We start from the raw sequence: 12,755 nt of genomic DNA, 5'->3' as shown, positions 1-12,755 counted from the left end.
ACTGACCTGGGTTCAATCCCGGCATCCCATAGGGACCCCAGAGCACCTCCAGGAGTAAGTCCTGAGTGCAGAGCCAGGAGTGACCCCGGAACATGTCCAGGTGTGACCCAAAATCAAAACAACAGCAGAGCAAGCGGAAGGGCCCGGAAGCTCTGAGCCACGGAAACGCCGAGGTTGGTTGGTGCCCACTCGCCTCCGCCCCCTGCCAGGCCAGGCCGGCCTGGGATCAAGGTGCCCGAGCGTCTCCAGACAGGATCTGCCTCAGCGGCTCGGTGCGTTATCTCAGCCTATCACCCAACTTGACTGGGATTGACTCTGGTTATCTCCTTGACTGGTTATCTTGGGCATCTCAGGGGCCAGCCGCCAAACTCCGTCCTCCCACCTGGCCAGGGCGGGATCAGGTGTCAGCAGCTGGGCCCTGAACACCCCACCTGCCCGTCCAAACGCAAAGCAAGCACAAAGCCAGGCTCGCCCCCAACTCGTAGGACACGACCAAGCTAGGGGCCCCGGAGAGCACTGGGCCCGAGGAAGGGTCCCAGAGATCCCCAAATTTCCCTTGCTCGACGGCCCGGCCCAGCAATCTGCATCAACCACTGGGCCCGAGCTCTCTGCTTTCCTTCTGTTTGCTCAGCGAGACGCAGCACCTCACACCTGTGTTTGGAGGGGAGGAACACCAAACTTTTTTTTTTTGGCTTTTTGGGTCACACCTGGTGATGCACAAGGGTTATTCCTGGCTCTGCACTCACAGGGGTTACTCCTGGCTCTGCACTCAGGAGACCATATGGATGCTGGGACTCAAACCCGGGATGGCCACGTGAAAGACACACGCCCTACCCACTGTGTATCTCTCCAGCCCCGGAACTCCAAACTTTATATAGAAAACAACGTATTTCACAATGCCTTTTCAGCCATTCTGATTGTTGGGGGGTAAATTCTAAACAATCATGGTGCATCTTTTGTTGAAATAATGAATGCAATCAATGTAGAGGATAGTTAAGGAGAAATCATCTGCCTCACAGGCATTGGGTGGGTGGGAGCTGGGGTATATTGGGGTTCTTGGTGGTGAAAAATGAGCACTGGTGAAGGGTGAAGGGAAAGGTGTTTGATCATTGCATGACCGAGACTTAAATCTGAAAGCTTTGTAACTTTTCCCACGGTGATTCAATAAATAAATAGAAGAAGAAAAAATAAATAAATAAATAAAATTATGAAAAACAAAAAAAGTAAGGTGGAGTTCAAGCCCAATTCAATCAGCTAATCAGTGGCTGAATAAATAGCAGTACTCCTACATTAAAAACAAACAAACAAACAAACGAAAAACACTGTACTTGTGAAGCGAGTGCATCAGCAGCCTGATGGCACCTTCAGACTCCAGATACCCCAAAATTGCTGCTGTGCCTTTGGCCAGACCCCAAAAACTTGGGCAAAGTTTACCAAGAAAGTAAACGGCCAAAAGTTAGGTATGTGGGAAACACACCCACAAGCCCCCTCCGGCTCAGCTATATCCTTGGAGGCATGGCCTCTCTGGTTCCTGATTGAACTGCTTAATGGCCATGATCCCAGAGACTCAGAAACACATCTCGAAACCCAGTGGCTTTTGGCAGAAAGGCGTCTGGTCCCTGCAGTGCTGGGCCCATGGGTTCATGCCTTGGCCTGTTCCCCCTGGCGGCCAGGTGGCCGCCATCCTCCAGAGGTCACTGGACAGTCAGGCTTGGGCCCTCAGTGACAAAACTTGTTGGGCCTCACAGGATGGGGGTGGAGCCAGTCCTGTCCTCCCCGTCCCAACGAGACCCCAAGTCATCGTCCATGAACAGCCTCTCTGACTCCTGATCAAGCTGCTTAATGACCAGGATGCCAGAGACTCAGGAGCAAATCTCGGAACCCAGCAGGTTTGGGCAGAAATCCCTCCAGATTGAAGTGTTCAAATTTGGAATTTCAAAATCACGTGGCCACTACTGCAGCCACACAACATCATAGGTTATTCATAACCAGCAATAGAAAACAAACTGTCTACTGTTGCCTTTTCAGCAGATCTGAGTGTTGGGGTAAAATCTCAAACAATAATTGTGGGTCTGGTGTCAAAATATCGAATGTGATCAAAGTCGAGAGAAAATAATTTGGAAATCATCTGCCCCACACGTAGGGGGAGGGTGTGGGATGGGGATATACTGGGGTTGTTGGTGGTGGAGAATGGGCACTGGTGAAGGTACGGTTGTTTCATTGTATGACCGAGATTTAGACCCGAAAGCTTTGTAACTGCTCTCATGGTGACTCAATAAATAAAATCATAAAAAATGAAAAAAAAGTAAGGTGGAGTTCATGCACAATTCAATCAGCTAATCAGTGGCTGGATAAATAGCAGTACTCCTAAATAAAAAAAAAGAGAGAGAGAGAGAAATCCAGAAAAACACAGCAAATCTGTACCCCAAGCGCACTCCTCCCCAAACGATCCATTTTCCCCCACCCGAGATAAAGCCGACATGCTATGGGTCACATCCTCCTGCCACTGGCCCCCAAAACGCGACGCTCCCTCCTCCCACCCCGGGGACTGATGGCACAAACTCCATCTTTGTGTCACGCCGTACGTGAGACATTTGTCACTAGAACCTGATGACTCACTTCAGAACCTCAACAGAAGCCACAAAGATGGGGAGCACTGCTCGGGGAGCACCATACAGGGGCTGCTCAGACCCTCTCTGCCTCTGTCCCCCGCCTGCTCTGGGGACGATGCGTAGACAAGTGGCCAGGGGTTGAGAACAGAGGAACCAAGCCTGGAGGAAGTGGGTGCTTGTGTTTTGTTTTCTCTGGAGGCCTCTAACTACGGCTCCTCTTAAGAGACAAAGAAGGCCGCAAATAGGCAAACACTCTGAACTCGGTTAGCACCCAACTCTGATTTAACGCCAAGATCTGCTCTAAACGAACCTTGAAAGGGTAAGCTAAATATCTCTCAGGGAAGCAAATAACCTTAGGGGATTATCTACTCTGGTACTAAAAATGGGGGGAAAAAAGTCTGTTTTGGATTTCTTGAAAATGTCAGCTGGACTCAAAGCTGGGGTTTCCGAAGGCAGTTCTATTTCATCCCGCAGCACAAATGCTTCCTCCCTGCTAGAGCTTTGGCTCACGTCTGTCCAGCGTCTTCTGGACAGGGAAACACCAGCCCTGGGAGGTGTGGCGTGATGGGACACTGGCACACAGGAAGCACCTCAATTTGGGTCATTTTCCCCCCTTAGGACTCCGAGGACCCCTTACCCCTCGGGCAGCGCCGCACGGCATTCTATCAGGAAGTTACATAAAAATCAGTCTTCCGTTCGAAACAAAATTTCAGGAGCTGTAGACACAGTTCAAGACTATATACAGCCTGAAGGCACAGGACATATGCAAACGGCATCTATTCACTGTCATCAGCGAGCCCCGTCACCCGTCTCATGCTGGCATTCAACTTCAAAATATCCAGATAGAGGAAATTTTTATGTGTCAGGGGGGGAAATCAGAGTTAGCAAGAGCTCGAAGAGAAGAGCAAGCCGGCAAACAGGACTAAGAGAAGGTGAGCGGAGGTGAGGCCGGTCTCTGGCCTAACCCGGGTCCCAGCCCCAGCTGCCCTGCAGAACCCACCAGGGGACACCCCACATGCCTCGGAAAACTCACGGACACCCCACATGCCATGGAATCCCTCCAACGCTCACAGCTGCTCAGGTCTGACTCACACCCGCCCTTCCATGCAAAAGAGCTGAAGGAACAAGGATCCCCAGGTCGAAGCTTCTAGTGTCAGGGCTGGAACGAGATAGTACAGCGGGGAGGGCATTTGCCTTGCATGCAGCCAACCTGGGTTCAAATCCCGGCACCCCATATGGTCCCCTGAGCACCGCCAGGAGTAAATCCTAACTGCACAGCCAGGAGTAACCCCCGTGCCTCTCCGGGTGAAAAAATTAACAATAAAAAGATAACACTGTGGAGGTGTGCAGACTGGGGGCGGGGTGCAGAGGGAGACCTCCCAGAGAGCCTGGCCCAGAGTGAGCATAACATCCCCAAAGACCCCGTAGGATGGCTCCGCCAGGTCTGGGGTGCAGCCTCACACTTGAGTCTAAGCCACCCTGGTCAGGAAAGCATTAGGGGTCCTCTTTCGAACTGCTCAGGGGCCCAGGTGACTGTTCAGAGCGGGAACTGTGTCTGCCTGCGGACAGCTAAGCTGGCTCCTGCCCGGCCCTGCCCAGCCCCGAGCACCCAAACAAAACATTCATGTTTAAAAACGGCGTATTACTACAGAGACACCTCTAACAACTCCCACCCGGCGAGGCTCAAGGGATAGGCTCTGCACTCAGGAATTATTCTGGTGGTGCTTTGGGAACCATATGGAATGCCGGGGATTGAACCTGGGTCAGCTGCGTGCAAGGCAAATGCCCTCCCAATGTATATTGCTCCAGCCCTTGTAATTCCTCTTTAAAAGCCCCTAGGGTCATATCTGGTGGTGTGTGGGTCCCTCCTGTCCTGAACTCGGGGCTCCCCAGGTGATGCTGGGGCTCTAGCCCTCTAAGCTATATCCCCACCACCCATAATTCTGTATTTTTTTAATACGGAATTATGGGTGGATGTGGGGGGATGTGGGGCCCTTGGTTCTGACCTGTGTCGGGTCTGCCTGTTGGGATGGCCCCACCCCGACCGCACAGGGCCAGGAGCGACCCTGGGTGTGACCGAGACGGCCCCTACCCTCAGCTGGGGTGACCAAGCCGCTTCCTCAAAGCTTATGCACTGCTGACTGGGAACAGAAGGAGCAGAGAGGCCTCTCCCAGACCCGCAGTGACTCGTATGGAAGGTGAACCCCGAGTCCTGTCACCACACAGGGCCGGGCAGGCCCCTGTCCTGTCACCACACATGGCATGCAAGCCCTTTCCTGCTCCAAGACTGGGGTGGGGAGAGGCCATCGGGGGAGCCCAGGAAAGTTCTGGATTCCACAGGCCGAAGCCCAGGGACGTGAGCAAACCCACGGGGAGCTGGGTGACAGCAGCCCAGAAACCAAGCGAGCCCCAGGTTCTTTCTCTTAAGGTGCTGCTGAGACCAACATGCTGAGGGGAAAGGGGGCCTGGAAATCTGGTGATGCACCTGCGTTCTCGAAAGGTCGTGTCTTGAGACCAGCAGCAGTACCACAAATCAACTCACATGCCCAAGAACTCAGGGAAATGTGATCGCGTCTCAAACACACCTGCACAAGCTTCCAACGAACAGCAGAGGGCGCAGAGGGCGCAGACAGGCACCGGGAGCGCTGGGGCCGTGCACAGGTTCAAGCTGACTCCCGGGCTTGGCACTGGGGGTCACACCAGTCGGGGCTTGGAGGACCATATGGGGTGCCAGGGAACGAACCCGGGTCGGCCAGGGGCAAGGCAAGTGCCCTACCCACCTTACTATCTCTCTGGCCCTGGTACGCCGTTTTTAGAGGACATTATCAAGCTGATGTGTTTCCCCTTGCATCTTCCCCTTCATTCCAGTATTTATTTTCCCTTTCCCTCCCTTTCTCGCTGAGGCTGAGGGTCGCACACTCTAGGTGGTGGTTACCCACTTGGGGGCGGGGGGGGGGTCTCACTCGGCCTGCCAGAACTCCAGCCATGCCCAATTTTCCCTATTTCCAGTAAAAAGTACGTCATAGGAAAAGCATCTGGTTGAAAACTCACATAAATCAATGCTTTGGGGTCTACAGATTGTCTTAAGGGACTAAGCATGGAGAAACCTCACCGCACAGAAGAAAGAGCCAGAGATCTGGCCCGGGCGCCCCTAAGAGCCAAGCTGACACTTTGAAAGAGAAATATTTCAGAAGTGCTCCCTGTCATAAAGATAGTAAACAAAACATATAAAATCATATTTGCAAACAAAAAACCACCTTTCAGAAAAAGACAACATTTAAAAAAGAAATAGTCCGGGTGGTCAGATATATAGTTCAGTGCGAAGGTGCTTCCCTGGCATCAAAGAGTCAAATATGGACCCCTGAGGACCCCCAAGAGTAATCCCTGAGCATCACCAGGTGAGGCTCCAAGCAAAAACCAAAGCAAAGCAAACAAATAAATATGTGCTGAAAATAACCAGTAGGAAACAGGCTGGGATGGGCGTGTGGGAGAAACAGAATTTCCCGCACACCCTGCACCCAGCCCTGAGGTCACACTGCAGAACCTCAAGAGTTTGAATGAAAAATGTAGGCAATTGTATTTCTAGAAAATGAGAATGTAAGATTAGAGTCTTCAGGTCTTGCCAAGACTCAATCAAGGGGAAAGGCGGTCACTAAAACAAAATCCCTCACAAGTGGCTAACTGGAAAAACGCAGTGACAGACTTGACTATTTCTGGCTGGAGCGGCCCTGCCTTCCACTCTCGAAGCTTCCTCCACAGCCACAGTCAAGTCAGGGTGGGACGGGCACAAGGACAAAGATCGACCAGCAGCAGAGAAACACCAGAAATAAACACATTTAAGGACAACTGAGTTTTGAGAATTCATTAACGGCATTAACAATTTTAAGCAAATTCGTTGAAACAGGAGGGTCTCCATAAGCAAGAGGAGCAGAGGCCCGAGAGACAGCACAGGGGAAGGCGCTGGTCTTGCACGCAGCCAACCTGGGTTCTATCCCTGGCAGCACATATGGTCCCCGAGCATGGGCAGGAGTGATCCTTGAGCACAGAACCAGGAGTAAACCTTGAGCACTGCTGGGTGTGGCCCAACTCCCGTCTCTCCCCAAAAGGAAGAAACTGGAGGCTTCCAGGAATCACTGAAATGCCAGTGTCAGTGTCACCATCACAAACGAGGCAGAAACGAGCGTCAAGTTCAAAGGGCAAACACTGAACTTACTCGGAAGGCGCCCTCCGGCTCCATGGAGAGAAGGTCCCCGTCGAAGGGAAAGAGGTCCAGGCTGTACTCCTCCCTGTGGATGAAGGAGCCCAGGACGCCCAGGTCCTTCAGCCGCTGCTCACACAGCAGGCTACGCCGGGGTACAAACAAGATGTGGAAATCTCTTGTGAGGCCACGTCTCTCTTCACTGCAAGAGAAGGACCGTGCGTTAGCCCGAGGCCCCGAGGCGAGGACTGCTCCCCAGGGCCCCCCCTGTGCCTGACACACAGTGGGCTCTAAAGAGACGCTTATGAGCTAAGCCCCCACCACTGACTCGGCCCAAGATTCTAGTTTTCTTGCTCTCTTGATTTTGATGCCTTTTCTGGAAACCGCTGACCTGTGCTCTGCCAAGGGGCAGTGTTACTTTCTCATGGGCCATTGATGGGACATGAAAACTCTCAGGGTTGGGGCTGGAGCAACAGCACAGCGGGTAGGGCGTTTGCCTTGCACGCGGCCGACCCGGGTTGGAATCCTAGTTCCCAACATCCCATATGGTCCCGTGAGCACCACCGGGGGGAATTCCTGAGTACAGAGCCAGGAGTAACCCCTGTGCATTGCCGGGTGTCACCCAAAAAGAGGAAAGAAAAAAAGAAAAACCTCTCAGGGTTATTGCAACGAACATCTGTTTCTTGCAGAAAAAATAATGTTTCTATTTAATCAAGCGATGTCTCTAGGAAAATAAAAGTTTGCTCCACACTGTGCCTGATCTTGCGCAAATACCTCGCATGCTTTTAAGTCCTTAGGGGCCACGTCGATCAAACGTAATGCAGACTGGACTGGTGCACTTCCTCCATAGATGCTGCAGCATTAAATTTTAATCAGCTTCTCCTGACTTTGCTTATGAAGTTTGAGCATATGGTATTCAGTACTTGAAAAAGAACCATTAGCTGTTTTTCTTTTTATAAAGAAATTTGGGTCCTTCTACTGAGACAGGCCGGAGCTTTCTACTGTCCTGAGACAGGGGGTTTATGTGGTTTGCCCTGCCTCCCCAAGCCCCAATACACAAAGTTTCCCATTCTCTATTTATAGTTTTTGGGCCACCCCGGCAGGTGCTCAGGGATAACTCCTGGCTATGCACTCAGAAGTCACTCCCGGGAGACTTGGGGACCGCACTGGGTTCCGAGGATCTATCCTTGGCTGACTGTAGAGTATCCTGCTCCTGACCCCCCATTCTCCTCCGACACACTCTCACATCTGTCCAAAGATCCACTTCCTAAAGCGCTGGCAAGCAAAGGTGTCCTGATGAGCACTCAAACCACTAGAGGAATGATTCCGTATGGACCCAGCATCAGCTCTGAGATACCTAAGCACATTTTCAGCCATTATATCCATCAGTTCTAGCCGGGGTCTGACGAAAAAATTGATATTTTTGACATCGGCTGCTGGCAAGAGGCTTCCTTTGAGTGTGAACATTTTCTCCACCTCATGTTCCTAGGAAAGCACACATACAAATGGTGAACAGAACCCCTAAAACTTACCAGCCGACCCAACCTTGGGCATCACTGCAGGCAGCCAACCTGGGTTGGACTGCTGGCGTCCCACACCGTCCCCAAACACCACCAGGAGTCAATCGTGAGTGCAGAGCCAGGGGTAAGACTGAGCACTGCCAGGGGAGGCCCAAACAAAACAGACCAACAACAAAAACTCAGGTGTTGTAACACTCCCGCTCCAAAGCACAGTATACTTTAGTGTTGAGTCAGAGAGTGCAGGGGCTAAGGTATATGCCTGACACATGACTGCCAACTTCGCCCCCTGGCACCACCAGGGTCTCGAGCATTGCCATGTGCATCCCAAGAGAGGCCACTGGAGTGGCCTGGGATATCCCTGCCACCACAGCACCAAGCACCATCGAACTGCTAAGAATCACCACCAGGAGGTGCCCTGGGGCAGTGCTCAGGAGACCCGGGGCCAGGGAGAAAGTAGAGCGTGTAAGGTGCTTGCTTTGCATTCAGCTGACCCGGGGTTCTATCCCCAGCACCCCATACTGTCCACTGAGCACTGCCAGGAGTGATCCTGAGTGCAAAGCCAGGAGTAAGTCCTGAGCACTGCCTGGCACGAGCCTCCAAATAAAATTCAAAACCACTTTAGTACAAAAATTTAGATTCCCCAAAGCCAGGTCTATAAATTCAGGCTGAAGTAACCAATCCTGTGTCTGAAAAACTTTGAGCCACATTAGGTAACAATCAGAAGACATGCCGCTCCGTCGAGGAGAAGAGGGGGGAGCACACCCACCCTTGAAAGGTCCACTGAAGGCTCCTATGCTGCCCGAGCCCCTGAGCTGCCTGTGCCCAGGTAGCCGAGCCAATGCGGTGCCCGCAGCTCTCCTTGACATGGGGGCTTTTGTGCTTTCCTAATCTTGGGATGTGTGTAGGGGCCCTCTCTGCCTTTGGAGAAGCCCACGGTCTCTCTTGAAATGTTTCTCTCTCTCCGCTCGTCCTCTTCCTAAAAGTCACCAAATAAAAGGTTTTTTCCTTCAAATAAATAAACAAAAGGTCCACAGAAGATAAAACATTTACCACTCCTAACAGCGTCAGTGATTCTAAAAGCCAGACAGCTCTGCACACCAGTTACTCCAGAAGTGGAACATCACATTACTCTTGCTAGAGTCCAGAATGACAGTTTCAAAAAAATACTAATAACCAAAACCCTTTTAGCTTTAGAAGTGAGCACTGTGCAAGCAAGCCAAACGGTCCTGTGAGATGCTCATCCCAAACTACTGCCTGCGGGAGGGAGAAGCATCCCGTCCTTTGAGTGAAAGGAATTTCAGTAACGGCCAGCAGCAAACAGTCATTTGCAAACTCCGGACAAACAAAGCTTGCAGTGAGCAACAGCTGACACACTCATATTCCGGGGCCTGAAGAAAAACAGCATCAGGGCAAGGGGTGCGACTGGCCACGGAAGCAATCACTGTCCTCCACAAAGACTGCAGGGTCCTGGGGTCAGACTGTGGTCATGGACCCCCGGGTGAACTGCCAAGGAGACCCTGGAGGAGCAGGCAGCTGGGAAAGTGGCTCCAGGGTCGCAGGCGGCGACACCCGCACGCGGGACAGCGGGGAGGGCCTGGACGCGGGGCTGCGCTCGGCCTGCCAGAGGGACTCGAGTCGCCCGTTTCCCTCCCAGGGCCGGGCCGCAGGGCGGGAGCGCAACGCCCCCTCGCTCGGGCCGCACTGGGGGCGCCCCCGGCTCCAGAGGCCGCCGCCCGCCCCGGCCCTCCCCTCGCGGCCCGGGAATCGCCCGGGAATCGCGCAGGGAGTCCAGGGTCTCCGGCGCAGGGGACAGCTGCGGCCTCGGCGCCGCTCAGGCCCGCCGCCACGTGACGCGCGGGTCACGTGAACTCCGTGACGTCACGCCGCCGCCGGAAGCCGAAGCGGCCGGGGACCCCGCGCCTCTTTCCGGTCCGGGTTCCGCCTCTTGGTTCCGCCCAGCCCCGCGCATCCCGCCCGGGTCCGAGGGTCTCGCGTGGCCCCGGCGCGGCCCGGGAGCCCCCGGGAGCCGAGACTGGCCTTAGAGCCGGCAGTGGTGGTGCTAAGCCGTCGGGGCGACCCCTCCCTGGGCAGCCCCTGGACACCGCCGCGTGGGGCCAGAACGTTGGTTTTGTTTGTCCCTTTGGTTGAGATAAAATAAAGCGAAGGGACCGAGGGGCAGCGCAGGGGTCCGGACGGTCACCTGGCACACGGCCGACCCGGGTTCGATCCCCAGCGTCCCCTAGGGTCCCCCGAGCACCGCCAGGCGTGGTTCCCGAGTGCAGAGCCAGGAGGAACCCCCGAGCACCCCTCGATGTGACCCCAAAAGCAAAATAAATAAATAAATAAAAGACGCAAAGTGACTAAGGACAAAATTGGTCCTCGGCCTGCTGGAAAGTCTCACCTTCGGGGCCGGAGATAGCTCCGGGATGCAGGCATTTGCCTGCAGGAGGGATGTGCTTCCTGTGCTCCAGCCCCTGCAGCCCCCCAAAGAACGCTGATGAGTAAGGCTCAGTGTTGGCCAGGGAGAGGCGCCCAGCTTCGGAAGCTTCTGGAGCCTGGGAGCTGACTCCACCACCGCTGCCAGGTGAGGCTCTGCTAGCACCGCTCACCAGCCCACTGCACTGCTGCTCGCTCAAAATTTCAAGGTCGACTGAAATTTGTTTTGTCTTTTTAGAAATGTTGTTTTCTTTGTGAATTTTTTCAATCCTAGTGAAATACACGGAGTTGATCATGATTGTTGGATTTCAGTCATATCATGTCCCAACACCTGTCCCTTCACCAGTGTACATCGCTCACCATGAATCTTCCCGGTCTCCCTACTCCCCCAGGCAGGCAAGGCACTTCTCTCTCCCTCCTCCTTTCTGCAGTGCTCTCTCTCTCCTCCCTCTCTCCCTCTTTTCTGTCTCCCCCTCTCTCTGACACACGCCTTTCGGTTTACAATACAGATATGGAAAGGTTATTATGTGTATCTCTTTACCTACTTTCAACACCCAGTTCCCGTCCAAAGTGATTTCCAACCATTTCCAAGCATTATTGCCAGACTGGTCCCTACTCTGTCCCCAATGCTTGTGGGAGCTTCCAACCATTGACCAGTCCTCCTGGCCTCCATTTTCCTAGCCTTGGATATCAATCCCCTGTATATCTGTGTGTGTGTGTGTGTGTGTGTGTGTGTGTGTGTGTGTGTGTATTATGGGCTGGAGCAATAGCACAGTGGGTAGGGTGTTTGCTTGCACGCAGCCAACATGGCCGACCCAAGTTCGATTCCTCTGCCCCTCTCGGAGAGCCCGGCAAGCTACGGAGAGTATCTCGCTCGCACGTAAAGCCTGGCAAGCTACCCGTGGCATTTTCGATATGCCCAACGCAGTAACAAGAAGTCTCACTATGGAGACGTTACTGGGCCCGCTCGAGCAAATCGATGAACAACAGGAGCACCGTGACCATACATATTATATTCCACGAAATGGGTGCTTGTATTTGTCAAGGGAGTTGGGAACCATATCCAGCAGTGCTGAGGCTCCTCCTAACTGCGCAGGCATCACTCCTGGAGGGGATGCTGGGGACCATAGGAAGTGCCAGGGAAAAGACTCTGGGTTTGCTGCTTGCTAGGCATCAGCCTTGCCCCAGGGCTCTCTCTCCAATCTACAGTTTACTGACTTACAACCTAGTATTACAGAATATTCACAGTACGATGTAATATTTGGATATCCTGCAAAGTAACCATGATTCACGTATAGACCGTTTGAATTCCCTACCATAGATTCTAAAGTCAAGGACTGCTATTGGGGCTTATGTAGGCTAAAAGTAACGTTCTTGCTCAAGCTCTTTTTCAGGAAAAATCAACCTGAGGACACGTGTGCTTCAAACGTACAGGAGTTGGTGCTTATAAACATCGTTGGTTCTGTTAATTTTGGGTTAATAATATAGCAACTTCCAGTTTCTTTCCCAGACTTTATGGATTGATGGTGTCTGTACTGCATGGTGTCCCTTTATTTTCGTCTTGTCAAATAGCTATGGAGAATCACTGAGGGTATTCATTTTAGGCTACATTGGTTAGGAAGCTTTGCAATAATGCAATAAAGGTTTTATTTGTTTTGGGTTTTTTTTTGCCATTAAACCTCACCCAGTGGTTCTATTATTTTTCATCTTTTATAATTTTATTTATTGAATCACCATGAGAGCAGTTACGAAGCTTTCGGGTTTAAATCTTGGTTATAAAATGAAAGACCCGTACCTTCACCAGTGCCATTCTCCACCACCCAAAACCCCAGTATGCCCCCATCCCACACCCTCCCCCTACCTGTGGAGAGATGATTTTCACATTACACTCTCTCTACTTTGATCACATTCAATATTTTGACACTGGACCCACCATTATTATTTGGGATTTTACCCCAACACACAGAGCTGCTGAAAAGGCAACAGTAG

Source organism: Sorex fumeus, unplaced genomic scaffold (assembly GCF_029834395.1).
Source record: "Sorex fumeus unplaced genomic scaffold, SorFum_2.1 ptg000052l, whole genome shotgun sequence".
Taxonomy (NCBI): Eukaryota; Metazoa; Chordata; class Mammalia; order Eulipotyphla; family Soricidae; genus Sorex; species Sorex fumeus.
This window is presented reverse-complemented; position numbering follows the sequence as displayed.